The following is a 13,345-nucleotide window of genomic DNA, read 5'->3' on the forward strand; positions in this document are numbered from 1 at the left end:
AAGCTAAATTATATATATATATATATATATATATATATATATATATATATATATATATATATATATTGTGTTGGTTGGCATTAAAAACCAAAAAATTGTGGTAGAGAAGTTGCATAATCCAATGACATTTCACCGATCAGTTAGAGTGCATCTATATTATTGGTATTCGAGAGTACAACAAAAGAACAAAAGACAGATAGGAAATTGGTTGTAACTCAGGCAACTATTTATCATTATGAACATCTTTTTTAACAATGGTGAGCCAATCAAAATTCATATTTTCTACATGCCCCACGATATCATCATCTTAATCTTTTAGGTGGCCAAACCTTCAAACCGCCTTACCCTTACTCTTGTTTCATCATGTATTTCCTCTGCAGTTCGAAGCTAGACAAAACATACAATTAAAAGATGTGAGTATATGATAAAGTTAGAAATATAGTAAACCAAATAGTATGGACTCTGATTAATTAGTCTGACCATTCTTCTCTCAAATAACAGAAAAATCGATGTTAGGGTTTACATATCAGAAGAAATGTATATAACCCTAAAAAAGAAGAAGAATATGCTTACCAACAGAAATGCATAACACCCTAAAAACAAATATGATTAAAGTCCTCAGATGCAGAATTGAAAGGTGTGGATGGAGGCTAGGATTTGTTCTTGCCGGTTGTGATTTGTGGATGATTGATCGATCTTTCCTTATCTGCAGATACATACCAAAACACAAAAAGAAAAAAAAAATCAAAGAATTAACCAGTAACAACAATCTTTGATCAGTAAAAGGGGCGTAGTCAAGCGGGAGAAGGAATCGTATAAATAAATAGGTTGACCTTCAATTTTGGAATGAGTTTCCATGAAATTGGTTTTAGTCTTGCTAATTAGCAGCAAAAAGTCTCGGTAATTGCTGATTTCTCGTATTTGTTTACTGATTTTTCGGGATGTAACGTAAAGAGCATGGACGTGAATATGAGCGGAAAACCAAAACGCAAGTAAATATGTGGAAGACACGTGGCAGACATTAAATACAGATGTATAATAGAATGACATGTGGTATTTAGAGGTCCAGAAGACTGGCACATGGAATAGAAAACTAAAATTTTTACTAAGAAGAGTAGATTTCATTAAATGTTTTATTAAATGTGACACGTGTCAACATTTGATATTGTAGGAGGATGAATAGGAATAAAATGTAGGAGGATATTAATTTTTCATTTTAAAATCTTAGTTCATAAAAAGTTAATGTTTACTTTACATCTTCAACCGTTCTACTTTGGGTACTCATGATCACGGTATTGAGTCATTCAGTTTGTATTCTTACAACTTTGGTCTCTCTTATTTTATGTCGAATTTCGAATTATATTAAAAACTAGAATGCAAAACCATATAATCAGCTCATGTAAACACATCTACAAATCTATATTGGAGGTCAATCGTGTAACGTAAACTAAACTACAAAAGTATAACCTAATGACAAATTACCAATATATCAAACTACTACACTATAATCAAACTAACAATTATCAAAATATATACAAACTACAAATTAGCAACATACCAAACTATCAAACCATAACCAAACAATTACAAAAATATAAGCAAAGTACAAATTACCAACATATCAAACTATAAACATAAACCAAACTACTAAACTATAACCAAATTGACAATTACCAAACTAAAAATTACCAACATACCAAAGTATCAAACTAACAATTACTAATATATAAGCAAACTACAAATTACTAATATACCAACTATTAAACTATAATCAAACTAACAATTACGAATATATAAACAAACTATAAATTACCAACATACCAAACTATCAACATAAACCAAACTACCAAACTAACAAACTATAATAAAATAATAATTACCAAAATGTAACTAAACTAAAAAAATACCAAACTATCCAATAATCAACATAAACCAAAATTAAAAATAAATGCATCCTTTTATATATATATATATATATATATATATATATATATATATATAATATAATATGGACTTTGAAATTAAATATCCTTTGTTTTGCCTCTTTTGATTGTTGTGATTTTATCTCTCATGGTAAGTTGGCGTAATGGCAGAAGTTTACGCCCAATGTCTTTAATATGGCTGCATCGAGTACCCAAAACGTTTTCACAAACTTTTTGATCCGTTGGTGTTAGAGTTCTTCCTTAACTTATAGCTCATTATAATTTAAATAAACACTTATATGAAAAATTATAATTAAACACTTACATAATGTTGCTTGGCTAACGAAGTGTCGAATATTCCATTCTTATTGTTAAGAGCATCAAAGAAGGCATTGACTATGAATTTATTTTGTTTAACATTAAAAATTAGATTATATTTTAAATAAACAATTACATATATTATAATTTACTTCCTTGTAACAAGCATTATTGCACGTTCTCGCCCACCCTGCAATTTGAGTATTTTTGTTTTTCACGAACTATTTTGTTCATCGTCGAATGTTGTTTATGTTCTTCATTTTGGAAATATGAAATTGCTTTCTCCCAGTAATTAGAAAGACGTACCAAGCTGGCTAGCTATTGCACTTGGGATATCATCATACTCTACCACTGCAAAAATTTGGTATTTTAGATTATTTTTTATTCCCTAATTGTTTTTAGAGACGTTTCAAGGTTCTCCAACAATAAAGCACTCTAGGGATCCTGGGAAACCAAATCCAAATTGAAATTCTGAAGGCTCGATTGTTGTATTCTGTTTGGCGGGTGAAACATTTTTCCAACTACTTCTATAGAAAGGGATGTTCTCCCATATATACTGCCCTACTTTCACGAACAAAACATATCATTAGGTGGTCCAACCGTTGTAAAAGTAAGATCTCTATCAACCTCAAGACTCAAAGGATTCCCCAGTTTGTCCAAAAACTCCTTTGAGAACTTAAGCTTTATAGCCTTACCTCTCTTTTTTCAGGGTGGAACCAACTAAAAATATATTTAAAAATATCGATCATGCTTGTTTATAATAAATGAATAAATATAATAAATAAATAAATTATAATAAGACTTAGCATCCCGCTTATGTTGACCACGACCTCCGCCGGCTGGAGATGGTGGATCCTCGCGTCCATCACAACCTTGGCCCCGACCCATCATCACATCAACCATCATGTACAACAACACAATTTAAATAAACTCCATAGCCTATAAAATTATAAGATATTTAATATAGTAATACAATATGAATAAAATGTATATTACAACTAGGAACTACTGATGTGAATTATGAGCATTGATTTGACATGTGGAATTAAAGAACACACAAAGAACATGGTGATTTGGGTACTAAAAGGTGTATTCGATCATAGTAAATGAGTACAAAAAGGTACTAGACTAGAACTCCATAAATACCTCACTCACTAGTCACTATGAACTACATCTCTCAAGGACACCTCTACAAGTGGTATGGAACCCACCTTATATAGAGGTGTTTACTTGTCTCTCTGTCTCTCTCTGTCTCTGTCTCTGTCTCTCTCTATCTCTATCTCTCATGTCACAAGGCTACTCTACCACATGCAAGTGGGTCTACAAAAGTCAAACTACTACAATGTCATACATGGATAACTTTTCACCCCAACATTCTCCCCCTCCAAGATAGAAATGGATGACCCGCTTCAATCTTCCAAAAACGAGAAACTTCACGAACCAAGCCTCAACCGTGACACATGTAGAGATGAACTTCAAATCTTCAATTCTTCAATGACATTCCAATCTGGGTTTTAGAGTGTGAGACCTTCCAAACCAAGCATCAAAAGGAAATTAGGAGTATCCAAATCACCATAAAATTACCCAAATTTTAGCATAAAAGCACACTCCAAAAATCTTCAATAAATCCAAATCCATCATGAACTAATCACTTCCGAATCTCCAATTGAATCACTTCATAAACTTCAAATGCTCAAGGTCACTTTGGTCTTCAAGTCCGCGTAATATGAAAAATTCAACTTTCGAATTCTCATATATAATTCTCTCTCCCTTTTTATAATCGAAAAATGATTATAAAATCAAAAAGTAATGAGAAAGCGCTCAAATTCGGAATTTTTTCTATCCAAAACTCCCCCTTAACATATGGCATAAACATTTTGCATAAATCCAGAAAATCCAAAAAATATCAATTTTCGAATATGTTCACGGACCACCTTTGACGAATTTTCAAAAATTTGGGTAGAAATTGTCAATTTCGAAATTTTGTAATGACCCGGTGCGTCCAAAATAGCCAGAGAAGCGAAACCTTATCCCATTTGAGAAATTGGGCATAAAATGTCAATTCACATTAACTACAGGGGCCTGTTTCGAAAATATTCCCATTTCTCAGAATTTCAGCCCAATGTCGAAGTTGGGTAAATTCTACCATTTCGCAAAAAATCTAGGGATTCGAAACGAAAATTCAGGTTATAACATCATTTTTACTCCCATTTTTAAGTTGGATTATTTTTGCCACTTCGTTGAAATTCCAGGGGTGTAATTCAAAATTATTTTTGTTATTCCCCAATTCTCATGTACCAGTCGACTATTCGACATCGAAGCATGATAATAACCAAAATCGATATCGAAATCGAGTTAGGTCTTCGACATCGATGCGCAACAAAGGATTCTCGACATCGAAACTCGGCAAAGGATCCTCGACATCGAGTCAAGTCAATCCTTCGAAATCGAACTGGCGACCATCAATATCGATGCATTGATGGACCCATCAACCATCGACTTTAAACCTTCAGTTCGTCAGATCGATGCTCGACTCCAAGACATCGATCCAATTTCGAACCAATAAGGTTCGATTCCACGTTACTTGCAAATAAGCCTTCGATTTCAGCCACTCAATCCTCGACCCTTGACCTTTAACCCACACATCGAAACTGCTCCAACCCAACCAATTTGCATTACAAAACTGAGTTCGACCATCTGTTCGTCATCGAGATATTGACACAAATCAAAGTCCAAATTGAGCTACCCATAACGAAGCCTTCAAAGTCAGTACCCAAAAATTCAATTCGACTCCAACAAAGTACATACACATCGAAACCCAACTTAACCATCCCTACGTTCTCAAGCCATGTACAATCAAGTGTCAAGTGTAACCCAAACCATCCCATAGTGAAACTCCAAACCCAATACCAGTCCAAATTGAGTTTGACTCCTTAGCTATTTGATTTCCAAGTCGAATTCGATTCTAGCATGTGCGTTCGACTTCAATAAACCCCTTCAACAGTCGAAATTCACTGAACGAAAACAAAACCAACTTTGACTTTCGCATGTTTGAATTTTCATTCATCTGTTCTTGAATGTTCTATCAGTTCTTTTACGATCAAAAAAATTATCACAAATGATGAATCCTTGAATTAGTTCAACCAAATAATGAATCATTAAATCACTCCAATCATTGATTCAGATAGAAGTTTCATCATCGCCATCAATTCCTCATACACTCAGATTCATGAATATTCAAATCACATTAATTAGAGAAGAGAAATTATACAATGGAGACAAGATAATTTCACAATGATCTCAGGAACAATCAAACTTTGGAATTGAGTACACAATTGATTGTAATCAGATACGAACCAAAACATAATCAATTAGGATTTATCAATAAAGACCATTGATCGAAATCAGTAATATTTCAAGAAAATCACCATTATGATAACGATGAATACATATTGAATCTTGAACCAAAAAAATGTGATTAACCAACAAAATAACAACAGACAAAGATGAAATAATGTGATAACACTTCAAGAACAATCTCGATTAAGAACCGAGACATAAGTCTCCGATGGTACAACTGGGTATGCAAGAGTACATGTCGAAACATGAATATCGATGTTAGAGTAATCACATTTGATGACTTTTGAGCTCAATCAAAGATATCGAATCAAAAACAAATATAAATGGACTCAAATATATGAATCACGAATTGGGCTAGATTTTTTGTTAGAATGAACAGTGAACAGATTTTGATTTGATAGGTTTTGGGCAATACAAATTTAAGCATGAACAGTAAGAATCAAAAGAACTTTGGATTTAAACAAAGGGGTTTGAAACGAAATAGATCCAACGACTCAAAATGATCAAAAAATACAAGAACACAAGCACGAATCAAAGATATTTAGAGAGATCATCGAGAGACTCACCATAAACGTTCCAATTGTGTTGAATGTAGGCAAACCGAGAACTGTTTCTTCAAAAATCGCTTTGATCTTCGAACACCCGCTCTGATACCAATTGATGTGAATTATGAGCATTGTTTTGGCATGTGGAATTAAAGAACACACAAAAATGATGATTTGGGTGCTAAAAGTTGTATTCGATCATAGTAAATGAGTACAAAAAGGTACTAGACTAGAACTCCATAAATACCTCACTCACTAGTCACTATGAACTACATCTCTCAAGCACACCTCTACAAGTGGTATGGAACCCACCTTATATAGAGGTGTTTACATCTCTCTCTCTCTCTTTCTCTCTCTATATATATATATATATATATATATATATATATATATATATATATATATATATATATATCATGTCACAAGGCTACTCTACCACATGCAAGTGGGTCTACAAAAGTAAAACCACTACAAAGTCATACATGGATAAATTTGCACCCCAACAACTATAACTACGAATCCCAATAAAGTTTTATGTTACAAATATAAATTACAATGAGTGTCTCACTCATATACAAATAAAGTTTCCTATTACATATGAATTTTTAAATCAGACTCCCCCTTAAATACTTCAATGTCTCTTTAAGTATCATAATCAGTATCGTTCTATTCATAATCATTCTAACAATTAGAAACATCATCGAATCTACTTGTTGACGGAGGAACTTCACTTTCACTCTTGCCTCAACATCATAATTAGGTTTGTTTTGAAAGTACTGGATAAATTCGATTAGAAGTCTACAGCTAGATGGACATTTATTATGAACTACATCGGAAGTTTTGGCTAAGCCATTGTCAGTATTTTCGGCTAATCCATTATCAACACTTTCGATAAAGTCATTGTATAATTTTTAGACATGGCCATTGTTCAATTGTAGACCCCATATTCTTTGATGATTAGCACTCTCGATGACACATCAATGGTTATTGGTTTGGTTTCTTCAAGAAGGTTCTCGTATGTAAGACACTTATTTGGCATGCGAAACATATATGAATTGATCATCTTGGTACAATGTTAGATGTCATTTTATGCATCTTTTCTATTAAGTATTTAGTGTCATTATGTATCATATTTTATGCATTTGTGTTAGTCTTAGTTTAAATAGTGGACAACTTATGTTTTTAACCAAAATGCATGTACCGATCATGTTTTTATGTCTATTTCAGGTATTTTGAAGTAGAGTAGTGTTCTAGAAGCTTTTGGACACACGTTGGGGCATATTTGGAGCTTAATGGAGCTTAAATACTTAATGAAGCTTGAAGCTGGAATAAAGCAGATGAAACTAAATAAATCAAGTCTGATTCACGTAAAAATACTTCTATACGATCATATTTTCAGGTTACACGATCGTGTAAATCTCTTAAAGTTCATCTAGACCAAAAAGTATGTTGATGAAATATCTACAAAGTATTTACACGATCGTGTTTTTTACGCGATCTTGTTTTTGTCACAAAATATTTTTCTAGGCCTAAAACTCACTTTGGTGAACCTCGATTGAAGAACACGATCGTGTTTTTATGATTGTGCTTTTTTTTCGAAGCCCATAAATAGCAGCCTACTTCACAAATAGTTATCTACATGTATTTTTCGTATTTTTTGGGAACCCGTTTTTCGGAGACATGGACATTTAAGCCCTAGAATCCTAATATGACACTTCCAGTTTCCTATAAATACCCTCTTACTTCTAGATAAATTCATTATGCTGCAGAGCTTTTCCAGAAAAATTTCAAACGATTTCTGGCGATTTATAAAGATCTAAAGGTCACTACTCAACCAATTAGTTTAGTTTTGATAGGATTTAGGCATACTAACACAAGTTAATAAGAAGCGGAAGAATATAACAATTCATATGTGTTCACGGAACCTATAAGCATCTAAGTTCATTCTATTGTTGAAACTACAAAAGTAATAAGAATTACATACCTCTTTTGAAGCTAGAGATCTCCTTTCTTCAGATCTAGTTCTTGCTGTTCGATTTGGTGTCTAAGCCCATAACTATAACTGGTATGTACTTGACCCGATTGTAGCATGGTCCTCTTTGGGTTGCCTTCACCAGTGCAATTTGATAGAATCGATTTTTGAAAATAAGGTTATTTGTGATTTATTAATATATTACAAGTGTAATATATTGAAATTATTTAATTAGTATTGATCAAGAATTAATTTGGAATTAATTTTGTGATAAAAATAGACTAATTAAATGTATGGGGATTGATTATGTAAATCAATGATTCTTGTAATGTGGACTAATGATCCATGACTATATGGTTGGACTAAACCAATAAGATAATCCATGGATAGTCCATGGAGGTTAACGCATGGAGCATAAGAATGTGAAAAGTCATGGAGCATTATGGTTTACAAAGTGTAACCCTAGTATTTGCCACATTATAAATAGTGACCCCATAAGCCAAAATCGGCTACACACTCTTTGAAGTCAAGTATCTTATTCTCTTAAAACCTCCTCTTGCATTTTGGTGTTTGTGAACCAATAGAGGCATCACACTTGAGGTGCTTAAGCTTTCAAAGGTCAAAAACTCTACCCTACTCAAGAGGTAAACATCTAAACTAAGTTTATATTTTATAGCTTCAATTGTATGCTAGCTAGGGAGAATGCTTTGGAAAATTGAAAATGCATGTATAATTAGAGAAAACATAGATCCAAAGCATTTAGGATTGCATGAGCACCATAAGAGTGTTATAGTGCTCAAAATCCAACAGTGGTATCAGAGCCTAGGATTCTTTTCTATTATATTTGATGTTTACTAGTTTTTCAAAGCTGAAAAAGTTGAAATTTTGGCCTCTGACTGGTGAACTCGCCGAGTACATGAACAGACTCGACGAGTCCACTCAATAACAGAGCAACTCGCCGAGTCCAGTTCATATACTCGACGAGTTGAAGGCTCTTTGTGCAGAATTTCGAGTTTCTTGGTCTCGTTTGGATTTGGAACACTACCACAAACTGTTTTGGATCATTGGAAATGTTTTTTTATGATATGGTAGTGCTTGTACTCATCCAACCACAAGATAATTGTCAAAGTTTTAAAATAATTGTTGTTTTTATATGATAATCAAAATTACTTTCAAATTGTTGACTAGAAATTATCTTGAGTATGAGTTTAGTTAGATCATAGATTATGTGATAATTTTAGTTGTTAGAATAATGATCTAAATGAATTTTAATGACCTCCATAACTTGTCCTCAACATATGGAAAATGAAAGGTCTCATGCATTAAAATCCAATTAAACTCATAAGTTATGAATGTGAAGAGTTTTGACAAGTTTTAAAACTTGCCCTCAAGTTTTGGAATTTGTAAAGTCCCACTAATGAAACTTTAATTCCAAACCCTAGAGTTTTGAAAGTTAAAATTCAACCCTAGGGTTTACCGTTAGTAGGCCTTATTCACGAAGCCGATCTATAAGGGGGGTATAAGGTTACTGCCTATAAAATGGTAGTTTAATGGGTGTCCACTCTCACCCACCGTTTCCTTGACTGGTGGAGGGTCATTAGCTGAACGGGTAGGATAGGACATTAATTCTCCCTCATTAAAAGTATAATGATAAAATATAAAGTAACTAAACTTTTTATTAAATTCCCAATCTTATTTACTTTAGAAAAAATGTGAAAATTGTGCTAATCCATGAAATTACACTTTGCACCTTGTTAAGTCGTTAGTGGAGCGTGTGTGGTTAACCGGCACACTAATCTGGGACTGAAAATGTGTGGCAAAGGGTAACTTGGTGTTAATCATAGATCAATGGAGCGTGTGTGGTTAACCGGCACATTGATTAGGTGATTTGTAACATTGGGTGTACAAAGCTAATTTGCATGGTTATTCACTCCTTGTTTGTGATCCTCGATATCCCAGTCACAAACTTGAAGGGCACAATCGAGATTTAAACATGTCATTGAAAAGTTCAATGAATCTCAAAGATCTAGGAATTTCAAATCCAATTAAAACTTAATAATCTATTTCATTTTCATGGTGGAAATTGGTAAATCATCATTTACCTACCTTCAAATATTTTACAATTAGATTACAACATCCCTTTTCGCAATTGTAGAATATTGTGTTGGGTCCTAGCCTTAATATTTCATTTGGGTGTAATATTAAGGATTATCATCTAATCTAAAGTTTGTTCTTCTTCTTTTACAGATGTCTATCCCAAACAATGCTTCCAACCCAATCCCTTCAGGCTCTTTTTCCCTCATGAACCTATATGGGAGGGTCATTTTCGATGGCTTGAACTTCAATGACAGTATTCGAAACATCAGAATGGCTATTCGCTATGAGGACAAAGAATATGTCCTTGATAAAGAGCTTAAGGAGATTGATGTCACCACTGCTACTCCTGAACAAATCGCTGAACACACTACTCATGAGAGGGATGCGACAAAGGTGTCGTGTCTTATGATTGCAACCATGATTGTTGAGCTGCAGAAGTCCTATGAGGACTACTATCCTTATGAAATGTATCATGATTTGATGGAAAGATACCATGAAAGTGCTCGGCAGGAGAGGTATGAAATCATTGCCTCCATGATCACAACCAAAATGAAGGATGGTGAACCCATCACGGCCCGCTTGCAGAAGATGTAGAGATTTGTGGAACACTTGCTTAAATTGAATGTTAATTTTGATGAAGAGTTGGCCATAGATATTATTCTACACTCTTTACCTTCTTGTTATGATCAGTTTCGTATGACTTATCATATGAACAAGGAGGAGGTCACTCTTAGCAAGCTTCAAGGCCTTCTTAGGACTGCAGAAAGCAACCTCAAAGGCAAGTCGGTTGTGTCTACTCCTCCTACTACTTCTGCCCCTGTTCTGGCAATCGGATATGGGAAGGGAAAGAAGAGGAAGGCTCCCTACAAGAGCCGAAAGGGAAAGTCTCTTGATGGATCCTCTTCAAGTGGTACCAAAGCTGGTTCTGCTAATCTCTCTTCCAATCCGAAGGAAGCGGATTGCTTCCACTATCATGATAAAGGGCACTGGAAACGAAGCTGCCCCAAGTACTTGCAGGTCATTAAGGATGGGAATTCTTGGGTCCTTGATACAGGTTGCGGTATTCACATTTGTTCTGATTTGCAGGGACTAAAAGAAGTAGGACGTGGAGCACGAGAAGATAAACTTAATCATGGGAAATAGGAAACTGTCGCCTGTGACCAAGATTGGAGTTTATTCTTTATTGATTAGTAATGGTTTTAATTTAGATTTCAATAATTGTTGTTACTTGGCCGATATGGCGAGAAATGTTATTTCCTTTCACAGTTTGTATAAACAAGGTTTTACCTTTTCCTTTAATAATGAAAATGGTGGTATTTATGCTTATTGTAATGGTGTATTTTATTTTGAAGCATTACCTTGCAATGGTATATATGAAACTATGATGATTGTAGATAACTTAGGAAATAATGTGTTGAATATTGATTCTTCCAATGATTTGGATAAAGCATGCTTGTGGCATTGTCGTCTTGGACATGTGAACAAGAAGCGCATAGCCCAACTCCAAAAGGATGGAGTTTTGGAGTCATTCGACTTAAAGTCAGATGACACTTGCGAATCTTATTTACTTGGAAAGATGACCAAGTCACCCTTCACTGGTACTTGTGAAAGGGGTGAAGGTCTATTGGACCTCATACACACTGATGTGTGTGGACCATTCAGAACCGCCACAAGGGATATCAACCACTTCTATGTGACTTTTACTGATGATTATAGTAGATATGGGTATATTTACTTAATCAAGCATAAGTCGGAGACTTTTGAAAAGTTCAAGGAGTTTAAGCAAGAAGTGGATAATCAATTGGGCAGGAAGATAAAGATGCTGCGATCCGATCGAGGAGGAGAGTATCTTAGTATCGAGTTCATTGACTATCTTAAGGAATGTGGAATTGTTTCACAATTGACGACCCCTAGGACGCCACAGCTTAATGGTGTGGCTGAGAGGCACAATAGAACCTTGCTAGACATGGTTCGTTCCATGATGAGTCGAGCTTCGTTACCTATCTCATTCTGGGGGTATGCCTTAGAGACTGCCGCCCATATCCTTAATCTAGTCCCTACCAAAAAGGTTTCCAAAACACCTCACAAGATGTGGACAGGGAAAGTTTCCACATTAGACCACATCAAAGTTTGGGGTTGCGAGGCTTTTGTGAGAAAAGAAACTCATGAAAAGCTCGAACCTCGGAGTGAGCGATGTATTTTCATCGGCTACCCACATAAATCCTTTGTATATCTCTTCTACAGACCGAGTGACAATGTTGTCTTCGTTGCGAAAAGATGAGTCTTTAGCGAGAGAGAACTCATAGGCCAAGGAAACAGTGGGAGGCAAATTGACCTTGAAGAGCTTCAAGAGTCAAGCGGTGAAGGAACCTCAAACACTAGAAATCAACCTGAGGAGGAAACTCCAGATGATCCAATTGACGAGTCCTTACCTCTGAGGCGTTCCAATAGAGTTAGAAATACACCTGAGTTTTATGGTTTCCATATTACTACTGAAGGTGATACATTTATCAGTGATAGCACACTGGTAAATTTGGATGAACCTAACAACTAGAAGGAAGCCATGGCAGGCCTCGAGTCTGCAAAATGGAAAGAGGATATGGACAGCGAGATTCAGTCCATGTATGACAATCAAGTTTGGAACTTGGTTGATAATGTACCGGGTCGTAAGACAGTCGGGTGCAAATGGATCTTTAAGAAGAAGACCGACATGGATGGGAAAGTACACAAATATAAGGCGTGACTGGTTGCGAAGGGCTTTACTCAAACTCTGGGAGTTGACTAGGATGAGACCTTCTCACCAGTAGCAAATATTAAATCTATAAGGGTTATGTTGGCCATAGCTGCATTTCATGATTATGAAATATGGCAAATGGATGTCAAAACCGCTTTCCTTAATGGAAAGTTGGCTGAAGATGTTTAGATGAGTTAGCCAGAGGGTTTTGTCAATGCAAAGTACCCTAATAGAGTGTGTAAGCTTGAGAAATCCATTTATGGATTAAAACAAGCATCTCACAGATGGAATCTTTGTTTTGATGAGAAAGTCAAAGAGTTTGGATTTTCGAGAAGCGAGGATGAGTCCTGTGTATATGTCAAAGCTAGTGGGAGAATATTAAGCTTTATGGTACTGT

This window comes from Lactuca virosa, chromosome 5 (assembly GCF_052849685.1).
Source record: "Lactuca virosa cultivar CGN04683 chromosome 5, Lactuca_virosa_CGN04683_v6, whole genome shotgun sequence".
In the NCBI taxonomy this organism is placed as follows: Eukaryota; Viridiplantae; Streptophyta; class Magnoliopsida; order Asterales; family Asteraceae; genus Lactuca; species Lactuca virosa.